A 13,958-nucleotide genomic window follows, 5' to 3' on the forward strand; every position below is an offset into this window, starting at 1 on the left:
CGAAACCATATTTTTGCGCGCTACTGTTTTTCCTGCGCCAATACTTAAAATTTAAGGATAATTAATGATTTTCCTCTTTACATATAATTGTTTAGACTAAAATCAAGCATTTATATTAGTAATTACTAACCATACCAAATCTAGGGTCTCCAGTTATCTAGTTCTAACTAGCCGCTACCAGGAACTAGCGATCCGACCAATCAAACGTCATCCGAGACCCCTGAGCGTATACTTCAACTAACCAGTTGTTATTATATGAAACTAACCCTTAGCAATAAGAATATATTTTAATTATGATTAACCCACCTATATATGAATATTCAATATTAATTAAACAATATAATAATATTATTTATGGAATCAGAAACATAATAACTTGTCAAACTTTACTTAACAATTTAAGACTTATAGTAATGAGTTTTAGAAGTATTTTTAATCACTGACAGAATTATTATGAGGAAGGTTCCATAAATCCTTATCTTGCGATGCATTGTAATGACAAGCCTGCGACAAGCATTCGATGAATTACTAAAAGTGTTCAAACACTTAATATTTTAAGATTTCATCCGCAATTATATTTACGAAGCCTTATTTCAGTCATTAAATAATTTCGATAACGAACCCAAGATTATTAAGATTTATTGAGTAAATATTAAATGAAGAGACTTATAAATAAGGCCCAAGTGGATATAATTAAAGAGAATATTTTATTATAGAATTAAGTCAAACGAGAACAAGAAAGTCTCGATATTACGTTACGGAATCATAATTCTATAATTTAGAAATAACTTAATCTTACCCTATTGCATTAAACTCAAGTTTTATTATAAATTATCAATCATTAAGAATTCTAATTAATAACATAAAATAAATTATATAAGAAATGATTCCATAAACGTACAAATGAATATTTGGCGAACTACAAGAAACTTTAACATGTATCTATGCGCAGACCCCTCTAAAATCAGCTCACAAATCAGCAAGTAATTAAGTGCCGATCGTAGGTGACAAGCCGCTTCCGTCCGTTATCTCCCTCGCGTTATCGGATGCTAGCGTTCAAATCGCAAAAGAATAATAAATTAGACACTTCTTGGAATCGTCGCTCCTCATCTCAAGCTCACCGCCTAACTTCGATATCCGGTCCAGATTATCTAAAACTCGTAAATTGATAGTTAACACCTAGAGCGCTCGCTCCTGCGGGTCACCGTATCGTGACCTCTTAGTACAATTTATTGTGACATATTCCAAGAAAACGTCTTTCTTAGAAATCCCCACCAAAAGGGAACTGCACACGACACTCAGATTTTTCTCGATTTGATGGGTATATAAACCCTTAATTCTTAACTTCATTGCGGCATACCATCATTAGCATCTCACCGTAACTCTACGGCATCTCATTATCGAGATCCCACCGTAGCTCTACAGTACATCATTTCTGTAGCCTTACGATACTCTGTATAAAGTCACGCGTTTGCCGTCAACTGCGTCGACATACCCGATTTGTTAGTCGCGCATTGAATTATAAAGTAAAAGTTAAATAAAGAACTCTTGTGCTTCAAAACTCGAATACGTTGATTTTGCCAAACATCCCGCGACCGAGGTCCTAGAGAAGGGAAGAAGGCGAACGAGCGTATTACGATCCACAGCCTGAAGTTCACAGTCTATCACAAGGTAAGTACTTATAATTACCCAGACTATTTAACACGCCAATTTTAATTCTAAGTTGCGCTAGACTGACAATTCTCTTTCAATCACTACCTTCTCCTAAAACAAATAAACGAAATCCACTGTTAAGCACTGCATGCAGCTAACATTTTCCCGTTGTCAGTCGGTATTTATCAAATCAGAATCCAACTACCTTTCCATAATTATTCAAGGTATCAATATGAGAATTTAGCAACATTAACGTAGAAACAATACTCCTGGTATCACTCGGACGTCGTCCAAACCCGCATTTTACCTCTAGCCGTTGGACGTACTTTTCGTAGGTCCAGACGACTCTCTACCATTTCCCCAACTTCCCGTCGTTGTCGAGGCATCCATCGTACTTGCCCGATGACAAACCTCCCATCAACACCCTGCGTATCTCCATCGTCGACGAGGCATCCATCGTACTTGCCCGAAGACAACTCCTCATTACCTTCTCTCACCTAATAAAAATCGATAACAGGAGAAAGATATCGCATAAGGATTCTTAAACAGAATTCCGGAACTAATTTCACTCTGGACGTGGTCCAATCCTCATTTTGCCTATAGTTGCAACGCATACTTTTACCGTAAGCACACAAGCAACTCTCTGCCTTTTCCCCTACTTCCCGTCGTTGTCGAGGCATCCATCGTACTTGCCCGATGACAAAGCTCCCATCAACACCCTGAATAATTTCCATCGTCAACGAGGCATCCATCGTACTTGCCCGAAGACATTCTCCGCACCCCCAGACCTTCCTTTTGAATTCATAACCATTTAAAACCAAATGAATAGACGTATCGGATATTGATATCTCACTCTCTCTAGTTCCCCTTCATGTTATCTCACGATAATCCTTATCTAACTCATTATTAACCCTTCATTCTGACCATGTGACCCCTTGTAGATGAGCAACCCGAGAAATAAATAAGCGTCGAATTCACAGACGATTAAATAAATATCAAATTCATTTTATTAATTAGCCCCTGAATTATTATTATCTAGATGAATAAACAAGGCTTAATTTGCAATACGATTTACCAATTAATAGTCAATTTGATCTATGAATATTTGAATGGTAAAATAACTTTCGATCAAGTTATAACTATTTTAAACGACATCGATGATATCGCTAAGAGATTCGATACTCCCAACTAGTAACTAAAACCCCCACTCCTGCGACCTACAACATTCCCTAGATCCGTAACTTCGGTCCTAGCTCTCGGCGTCCCAGAGGTATAGCCGGTGTAAGCAGGTTGCCTCACAAAAATAGAGAACGCCCGTTTTCTCACTAGCTTAGGCATAGAGAGAGAAGGAAGATCACCCAGACGTGACAACCCAAAACTTTGGTGGCAGCGGTGGGATTGCCTAGAGGACTGATAAGGATCCTCCTGTGTAAAGGGCCCAGGAATTAATCCTCTTTCGCGTTAAAATTCTAAAAATTTTAATCGAAAGTGAATAACGAGTGTAACTTGAAATTTGATCAAATTGTCGCTGACAAGTGTGGCAACAACACCAACTGTCGCTGACGAAGAGTGTGGCAACAGTTGAGAAATAAGTTAAAATTTCAAATACATTTTATTTTCCCTCATGCCCAGGAAAAGCGGGCGTCGAGTTCAAATTAATAGGATTAATTTCCAGATCAAAGAAACAATCTCCTCTTTCCAAAATCCCCTTCCTTTATTTACCAAATTATACAATTTAACTAATAATACAAATGACCCCGAACCACTATCTAACGAAAATAAGAGTATCGATTACAAACCAACGCCAATAGAATTCGAATGCAAATATCCTGATTACAAAACAATTGAACGTACAGATCCCCGTCGCAAAATCTATAAAATTCGACATCTATTCGGTCCCGACTAAGCAACCGAACACTGTAACTAATCTTATTAATATATTTTCTTTCAGCCTCTTATTTCTCTCTAAGGTAAGTGCGCCATGCCGACTACACGATCGCAAAGTTCTAATCCTCCCTCCGAGGCTGAGGAAGGTGTATCACGATCCGAACTTGAAATTTTTAGTCGAATGTTAACGGAAAAAGAAAAATCACTCAAAGAACAACACAAATTACTGCAGGAAAAGACAGACGAATTTAAAGCACTATTACGAGAAATCGAAACCAAAAAATCAGACGACCAGCATGACTCAATATTAACTACTTTAGTTGAGCAAATCTCTCACCTTAGTGCTTTACCCAGACAAGTAGAGATTTTAAACCAACGTATTAATAATAGTCTGACTTCCGATACATCCAATCAAAGAAGAGCTCATTTTGATTTCCTCCCTTCAGAAAACACTCACGCGACTAGCCCCGTCGACACACCTTCTCCGATCCGTTTTAAAGACGTAGTCGATTCTATCCCTAAATACGACGGACACAAAATGTCTGTTTTTCAATTTAGTAAAATCTGCGAACGTGCCCGCGAATTAATACCACAATATCACGAACATTACTTAGTGCAACTTATAATTAATAAATTACAAGGACATGCCTACTCCGCGATAGAAGGAAGGGAATATAATTCTGTATTTTCATTAACAAAACAGTTAAAAGCTATTTTCGGTCCAAATAAATCTGTAGATCAGTATCGCGGTGAACTCGCAAATCTATATGAAACCTAACGAGGATATTTTCGATTATATAGGAAGAGTAAAAGAATTACGTGCAGCTATAATCAACGGAGAAAGCGACTGTTACGGAGAAATCGACGAATCTACCAAAGATACCATCGACCGTAGTGTTAGTACTAGTTTCGTTAAACGGTCTCCCTACTGATTTGTTGATTAGAGTTAAATTAGAAGGAGCCTTCTCACTCGACAACATCCTCGAGACCGCTATAAAATTATCAAAAACTCTAGAAGCAGAAAATGCGCGCAAACGGGCTACTTCCATGCATAGAACTAACATTCCTCCTCGCGCTGATTTCTCGAATAGATCCGGACCATTGCAACAAACAATAACTCATAATCCACAACAACCCTCTCCATCAAAATCATCACGAAATAATGTCCCCTTTATAAAACCTCTTATCCCAGGACAACCCGGACCTAATTACCCTACCGAGAAAATCTGTCGCTACTGTAAAAATCCCGGACATCTTATTGACGAATGCCGCAAGCTCGCGTACAGACGCTCCCTAGAAAATAATTCTTCCCCTCCTCTCCCTTCTACTAGTAACAATAATCAGGGAAACGCCCAGAGCGTTCCGGTAACAATTGGCGCCCGCCGGAACGATGCTCAACCGGGACGCCCTTCTCTTCTCCAACGCGCACCAGTTACTACAGTGCGACCTCTAAGCCCGACTCGTACCTTATCACCAGTATTGGAAGAATAGAAGAAAAAGCAAAACCCCATAGCTTACCCACTGTTGTCCTTTCATCCCCAGACCTTCAGGGAGACTGCCTCTTCATGGTCGATTCAGGCTCTGGAGTAAATCTCATAAAACGACACTGTGTTGAAAAATAAAACTTCGCGAAGAAGATGTCCTAGCTCTTCAGGGACTATCTTCAGAAGTGATGCCGACCTTAGGCTCCGTTGTTATAAATTTTCTTGGTCTCCCTACCTGTTTTCATATAATTCCCGATACCGTCACTTTTCCTCAGGATGGAATTTTAGGAAACACCTTTTTGAAAACACGAGCCGCTACTATTGATTATAAAAATCGATGCTTACATTACGACGATATTAGAATTCCATTCTCAGAGGCAAGCTTTCTCCGCGTCGGACCGCGATCCGTCTCGCCCTTTTTCATTAATATCACTAACCCAGATAAATCATACGGATATATACCACGCTTCGTGTATAACAAAGATGTATATCTCGGAGAAGCTATAGTCTCTAATATTAACGGTAAAGCTTACCTACCCATTATTAATACCTCTGACCGTGCTTATCACGTAGAGGTCCCTTCTGCCGAATTAGAAGATTTTGACTTTGCGGATACGTCTGGATCCACGATCCCAGACGGTGTCGTCGAAACCCGAGGGAATGAGACGACCGACGGTCCTTCTTCTGAATGCAATGAAAAGGTTAGATACGAAAATATCACTGCAACCTTAGGGCACCCAGTGATTCATAATGATTAATTAGATTTTGAAGACAATTCTACCCACGTCGTTGCAACCCGAGGGCTCGTAACGACTTCTCCTTTATATATTAATAACCCTTCATATCTCGAAGAAGTTCGCAATGACGAAGCTCCTTGCGATCGCACATCTGCTACCATGCAGGTTCTACGATTAGAACATTTAAACTCCGAGGAGTTCAATAATGTCAAATCATTAATTCATAATCATCCCGACAGATTTCATCTTCCTGACGATAATCTCGGAGCTACTAACGCCACTCAGCATTTCATACCCACTACTAATGAGATCCCTATCCATACGAAACAATATCGATTTCCTCCTGTCCACAAAGACGAGATTAATAAACAAGTTAATGAATTATTATCCAATAATTTAATCGAATATTCTACATCCCCTTATAACTCCCCCGTGTGGATAGTACCCAAAAAATCAGATTCGCAGGGAAATAAAAGATGGCGAATGGTCATCGATTATCGCGGTCTCAATGAAAAAACCATAGGAGACGCATACCCTCTCCCATATATAACTGATATTTTAGATCAATTAGGATCCGCTAAATATTTCTCTGTTCTCGATCTAGCCTCCGGTTTCCATCAAATCCCCATGGCTCCTAAAGATGCCCCTAAAACCGCATTTTCGACTCCATACGGTCATTATCAATTTAAAAGAATGCCTTTCGGTCTAAAAAACGCGCCAGCGACTTTTCAAAGATTAATGGATAACGTTCTTTCTGGATTACAGGGTAATGAATTATTCGTATATATGGACGACATAGTTATTTACGTCAGATCTCTAGAAGAGCGTAAATTTAATAAATTGATGCAAAGATTAAGAAACGCGAATTTAAAATTACAACCCGATAAATGCGAATTTCTACATCACGAAGTAGCGTATCTCGGTCATATTATCGGAGATGACGGAGTCAGGCCCGATCCAAAGAAAATAGCATCTATAGTTAGATTTCCCCCTCCGAAAAATGAAAAACACATAAAACAATTTCTAGGATTAGCTGGATACTATAGACGGTTTATCCCTCAATTTTCCAAGGTCGCTAAACCACTCACAGACCTACTAAAGAAAAATAATACGTTTAATTGGCAACAAAAGCAAATAGAGGCTTTCGACATTCTAAAACGCTCTTTATGCTCTGAACCTATACTTCAATATCCCGATTTCACTCAATCTTTCATTTTAACAACCGACGCATCCGGATATGCTGTCGGAGGAATACTCAGTCAAGGGCAAATCGGAAAAGATTTATCTATCGCTTATACCTCCCGCGTGTTAAATAACGCCGAACAAAATTATTCTACTATCGAAAAAGAATGCTTAGCCATAGTTTATTGCATCAATCATTTTCGACCTTATTTATACGGAAAGAAATTCACTATTATTACTGATCATAAATCCCTCGTATGGTTACATTCTATTTAGGACCCTTCCTCCAGATTATGGAAATGGAGAACAAAATTGGCTGAATATGAATACGAAATACAATATAAGAAAGGGAGTTTAAATAATAATGCAGATGCTTTATCCAGAAATCCACCTATTAATCTCGCCATTCCTCTATTCGTAAATCACGAGTATGATGAACCTCCAAACGAATCATTGGTCGAACCCGTTTCTAGTAACCCTAATATTTATTGCGAAGTTATTAAGGCTCCTCCACCTAACCCACCTCCTCAGGAACCTGACGTAATAGTAGAAGAATATTCCAGTGACGACGACAGTAGCGAAGACGGCGACAATAAACGAAGAACAGTTATTGACCTACGCGAAGGAGATCACATATATGAAGAAGTACTCGAACTCGCAGAACCACGGGAAACAGATTTAATTCTAGTAACCGAAAGCCGCGACTGTTTATTAAGACAAAAAGACGATCACGTAATTTTTATTCAAATGGACGGAACTCCTTATGATAACGGCGCTAAAGAATATCAACAAGCAAATTTACTACTTGTATATGAGAACCTCACGTTTGAAAGAGTAAATGTACAAACAGTTAAATCAAAAACATTAATATCCATTCCTATAAGATTAAATAATCGTTCGCGCTTAGAACAACAAACGTTAAAAAATTGTATGCGTTCCCTTTTAGATGCCGTAACCGAATTACGTTTAGCCTCCTTTAGTATCAGTAAAACTGATTGTTTCGACGATATACCATGGTGATACGTGATTAGTCAAATTCAAGAATTTTTGAGAGAATTACCCATCCACATTACAGTCTGCGAAAACTTAGTTCGAATTCCCCCTGCCGAAGAACGCGAAACGCTCATTATCGAGAATCATTCCTCCGCTCACGGTGGTCATAAAGGAGTAACTAAAACTTATAACCGATTAAGACCTTATTACCATTGGAACACTATGAAAAAAGATATACAGCAACTTATTCAGAGGTGTCGTCAATGTCAGTTAAAGAAATTAACACGTGTAAAAACAAGACAACCCATGGTAATTACAGACACACCTAGGGCCGCATTCGACAAAGTAGCTCTCGATATCGTAGGTCCTCTTCCTATAACAAATTCTGGAAATCAATATATATTAACTATGCAAGATTTATTGACTAAATATTCTGTAGCCGTTCCTTTAAGAGAAGCTAATTCTTTATCCATTGCTATTGCGCTCACTAGAAATTTCATTTGCATATACGGTGCTCCTAAAGCCATCCTTACGGACCAAGGAACTAATTTTCTCTCTGGTCTCATACGAAATTTAGCTAAAATGTTTAATATACAACACTTTAAAACTACCACCTATCATCCTCAATCTAACGGTTCTCTTGAAAGATCACATCATGTATTGACAGAATATCTTAAAACTCAGGTCCAGAAAGAGAGAGACTGGGATAGTCATATTAACATGGCAATGTTTTCTTATAACACTAGTGTTCATGAAGGAACAAAATACCCACCATTTGAGTTAATCTTCGGTAGAATAGCCCGATTACCCTCCGCTCACCCACCTGTCGAAGGAAATCTAGAGACTACCTATCGAGATTATCTGACTGATTTATTTAACAGAATACATGACACACAAGAAGACGCACGCAAAAACCTCATAAACTCTAAAGAACGAAGTAAACATTATTACGATCGAAAAGTTAACGAACAAAATTTTCAAGTAGGATCACGTGTATTTTTACTAAAGGAACCTACAAAAGGAAAATTCGCCGACCAATATACCGGACCCCATGAAATTATAGAAGTTCTACCGCAGTGCAACGTCAAATTATTAGTCAAAAATAAACCCAGAATTGTTCACGTTAACAAGTTGAAAATTGCACTTGTCGAACCAGGATAAAATAACATGTATCATCTTTGATTACAGATGTTGGCAGCGCCAACGAAACATTATTCCAGGGCCTAAAGCAGTTATCCTCTTTAACAACTCTCCATCGTCTGTGACTACGAACTGCCCCTAAGGCCCCGGATCAACTTCAGGTGGAAACAGTTCTCCTTTTTATCAACACTGTTTTACGGATCACCTGACATCTTTTATTAATTAACTAATTATCAAATTTTCCATTTCTAATAAACCATCTTAATTTCTGCTTAAATGCAGCAACCGTACTAAATATTTCCACTTTATACGCATAAAAAAAAAACTTTAACAACAATAAATACTAACGCTATACTTACTAATTGCAAAATGTGCATCGGGAAGAATTTTAAATACAACCCACATCCCTTGTTAAAGCACTTTCCAGAACTATATGAAATAAAATGTCTACGAATATCTGGCTACCAAGCTGAAGAAAGTGGCGATAGACTTTGTATTAAATGCTACAACCGCACAACCCCAAAGGGTTATAAACATATAATTGGTCACGGAGTTATAGACGGAGATATGAGCCCTGCCGACTGTCAAATCTGCAGCAGCGAAATAGCCATAGAAAAACGCTCTGTTTTACAATGTAACGATTGCTTTATCGCTTATATAGAATTCATGAACGCCTTTAAAACATACTATTCTAACAAAATCGCACTTCTAGTTCTGGACACTGTTACCCTGGATGTTCTTTACCTCTCGCTGTACGATAACGACACTGGCATTGAAATTGAATTGAGAACCCCAACCTAATAACCAAATAATCTATTTACTAAAACAAAATCTATTTTCTAACATTTACATACTCCTATGTAGCCTATATTATAACCTTGATGAGTTATCTAGTCATAACTAAGACAATTCTATAAACGGTCTCTATCTTAACATTTATTAACCAAATAAATCCCTAACCTATAACAAGGTATAGAACAAATTATATTTATTATAACCTTATAAATACTTAAGTCCAAGGCAAATGCAATTCCGCGTAATTAACTAAAATTAGGAGATACAGTAAACTAGTTATACTACATTTCGTTAAACGTACAGTCTAAAACGTAATAATAATGATAATATGAAAATTATACGCAGCATTTAATCATTATTAGTGTTCAAATTTATAGAGATAATACATATATATATATATATATTAAATGATAATATATCGTTAAAACTATATAAAATATACATTCTATATTACTACTTTTAACTCTAAGCATTTTAATACTTAATGAAGACATTGAACGAAAACATTTTGGGAAAATATACTATACTTTAAATAACTTTAAAATGTCCTATCTATTTAATCCTAATACGATAAAGTGTCCTATCTATTTAATCTTAACTATATATAAAATGATAAAATGTCTCTGTATAGCTTCCTTCGATCTTACTACTATAATTATTCTGGCGAAACAATTACATTACGACAAATAACTAGTCTTAAGCAAATATGGTTGACAAATATCTGATTTATTTAATCTTGATCATAGATAATAAAGTGCTCGTCCTAAAAAAAAAAACGAAACAAAACAAAACAAAAATATATATACGATAATTAATACGATAATAATATAACAAAGTGCATTCTTAGCTTCTTTTAATCTTATTACGAATCATATATATATGGATTTAAATCATAAGAATATATATTTTAATTAATGAATCTTAATCATAAACAATAAAATGCTTCTACGGTGTTTCCTCTAATCCTACGAGTATATAAAGTACTTATGAAGGCAGTATGAAATAAAATAACGCAGTTTCTCGATAAGCATAATTTTAATAATTACGTAAAATACATACGATAATAATTATTATAAAGGAACGATTAAAAATATATACGTTTTGCGATCGCGCGCGCGCTCTTCAGAATAACCTGAATCGATGACGCTATCAAGGCAGTTCTGAAACAATGCACAAAAATAATATAATGTCAAGCAATGAGATAAACCCAAGGCAAAACAAAGTAAAAGAAAGCTTACTTACTTAATTCTTATAGAATCCCGCTTGGCGTAAAACTTCTTCACGGTACTCCGCGTCTTCAAAATCATCGTACCCCGCGTCCTCGCACCTCCTCACCGGCGCCGCGAAATCGATCATCCTCTGCATCCTTCTTTCAGCACGTAGTCTGCTCATCTTCACTACGTTCTTCCATAAGCATACCCTCCACGGTGGTCCACAGTCCCAGTCGTCCTCTAACAAACAAATAAAGATTACATACATCGAACTATCAATTATATATTAACAAACCGCGTCATAAAAAATTAAAAGAACTTACTGAGCATCTCATCAGTGATCAGAAATCTCTCTCTGAACAACCTCTCCTCCTCGCTCCATTCCTCAAATAATTTATTCAGGGAGAAAATATCATCCCCTTCCTCCTCCAGGAAAGCCTCCCAGCGCCGTCTCTCTTCGGCTCTCTCTCGCCGATCTTCGCGATCCTTCTTCGTGTATTGATACACAAAAGGAATAACGCTGGGCTGAGAAAGAAAACCCTTAATTATTATATTTCCCTATCTCGATCGCCCCGTTCCAAATTATTAAGCAAATATCAAATATCATTAATATCAGAGGTAATAGCATTAATAATAAATCAGACTCATACACATTCATGAATAACTACTTACGTTTTCCTTATCAAACTCCATCACCAGAATTATCGGTAATCGCCTGATCACCACCCTCGTTTTCGAATACGGGACTTCAATTTCCATTATAAATTTTTCTTTTCTCACAACACTCTTGCCACTGCAAAAACTAAAGTGCGACTGTGCGATTCTTCTTCGTTGACCTGCACGTGGAAAACCATTTTCTTTTTCCTCCCATTCCCCCTCTACTCACATACACTTTTACCTATGATATGTTTACGACTTGACACGCCCTTTCTAACTTACCAAAGACGTTAAAACACAACCTTTCCCAGCGAAAAACTACACATATGGATGCAATATCAGACCCTCGCGGCTTGACGGCCTGATTCCGAGAATTAGCAAAATACGAAAGCGTCCTCGAAAAAAAAATAACAAAAAAGAGAGAAGAGAATTTTTATTTTTATTATTAAGCATCTATGTAAATTAATATAGTATATATTCCTCGCTACGATAAGCTTCACCCTAAACAATTAACATCTACGCATTGGTTCTAACTGATCTAATTGAAGTAATTTTAATGAAATATATATATCTTAATTATAGAACGTACATATATACCCAAGTACAATTCTTATATCCTACTCAGTTGCAAAATAAAGTTATAAGACACATAGCATATATATATTGTAACGACCGCTTTCGCGAGACACGGATAGGTCAACCGGGATCAGGGCTCGAGAAAGGGTTAAATACAGAACGCCGATGGTGTACAAAAGAAAATAAGAAGTATATTTACTGTAGTGTACGTATATACAAGTGTGCATAAATGTATGTGTGGTTGTGCGTGTATGCGTGTATCGGTTCGAGCGTGAGTCTTACTCGAAAATACAATGGTGTGTGTGTGTGCGTGTTCGTCGTCGCTCGGTCGTGTTGACGGTGCGTATGGGCGCGGGGTCGGGCGGCGCGCTTCGAATTCGGTTATCTGCGGCTTTAAGCGGAATCGCGCGGTTCGTGGCGTAGCAGGGCGGCGTGTTTACGGCCGCCCGTTGCGTCTTTTATGGATGGTGTGTAGGAGTGCACTGGCTGCCGCGAAAGCGCGGCGAAGGCGGCGGAGCTCCACCCGTTGGGGCCAGTGCACATAGCAGAATTGACCGCGGCGATCTGGTTCCCGAGATAGTCTCGGGAGAGGCGGAGCACGCTTCCACCTCGGAACCGAAAAGGCGTTTGGAACAGGAGACCGGATGTCAGCGAGCGCTGAGATTTGCTCAGCAGAGGTCGAGGACGCTTCGGCCTCAGCTCGGTAACTCGGTAGGTTTAGGTCGACGGTGCCGGAGCGGCGGTGTCGCTGAGATCTTTCTCTCGGGACCCGTCTTTTTATACGCGTGAGATTCGGGACTCGTGGTGGGGAAACGAGGTTCGGGAATTCTCGATACGCGTCGTGGTTTTCCGGAGCGTCTCGCTCTCCGTTATTACCGCCGTGTAACGGCTGTAGCGATTTAAACGCGGGGCGTTAAGCGCCTGCTGTTCTGCTCGGCCGATGGTCGCCGGGCGCAGCCTTCCGGTCCGTGGTCGACCGGGAACGATGGGGTTGCTATCGTTACAATATAAAAAAAAATAATAATTTACATATTCATAATTTTAGAATAAAACGTGCATATAATCTATTATAATTCCATACTTTACTCGGTGACAAAAGGATACCTCATATACTATATATATATATATATAAACAACAACAACAAAAAAATATATATATATACGTATAATTAAAATAAGAATATATATATATTCAATCATAATCACATATATATATATCCTACTTGATTATAAAGCTATATGAATACAAACATACACATATAACCATAATTTTAAAGCAATATCACATACACGAACAATTAGATTAAGAATATCTATATATATACTTCACTATGCATTATTACAGACATGTTGTCGTACTTCGCGATTCTCGTTCTCGTTAATCCGATTCACGCTCTTATTAGATTCGATTGTGGCGGACAACACCTCAATATTACTTCGGTATCGTTGCTCGATGTTGGAGAATGCAATCTTGATATACGGAAACCCAATTCAACCGACGTCTACATGCAACTCTGTAACGATGCATCCCCCCATCGTTCCCGACTCTCCGTCGGAAGGCTGCGCCCGGCGAACACCAGCCGGGCAATGCAGCAGGCGCATTGCGCCCCCTAATCTTGCGCAATTACAATGCCGTCGAACGG

The 13,958-nt window shown here is 38.3% G+C and overlaps 1 protein-coding gene and 1 long non-coding RNA gene across 8 annotated transcripts in view; both read right to left on the bottom strand.

The window, feature by feature from the left end:
- Positions 1-13,958, bottom strand: part of LOC145941602 (uncharacterized) — a 296,529-nt gene that overhangs the window by 176,363 nt on the left and 106,208 nt on the right. The gene's annotated exons all lie outside the window — the stretch shown is intronic.
- Positions 10,949-11,678, bottom strand: LOC145941549 (uncharacterized). The gene is made up of 3 exons (XR_014426179.1): positions 11,406-11,678; positions 11,114-11,322; positions 10,949-11,031 (listed from the first exon to the last, which is right to left on the bottom strand). It is a non-coding gene; the product is annotated as an uncharacterized LOC145941549 (long non-coding RNA).

This window comes from Prenolepis imparis, unplaced genomic scaffold (assembly GCF_030444845.1).
Source record: "Prenolepis imparis isolate NDT839.2.m4 unplaced genomic scaffold, iyPreImpa1.0 SCAF_10, whole genome shotgun sequence".
NCBI lineage: Eukaryota > Metazoa > Arthropoda > Insecta > Hymenoptera > Formicidae > Prenolepis > Prenolepis imparis.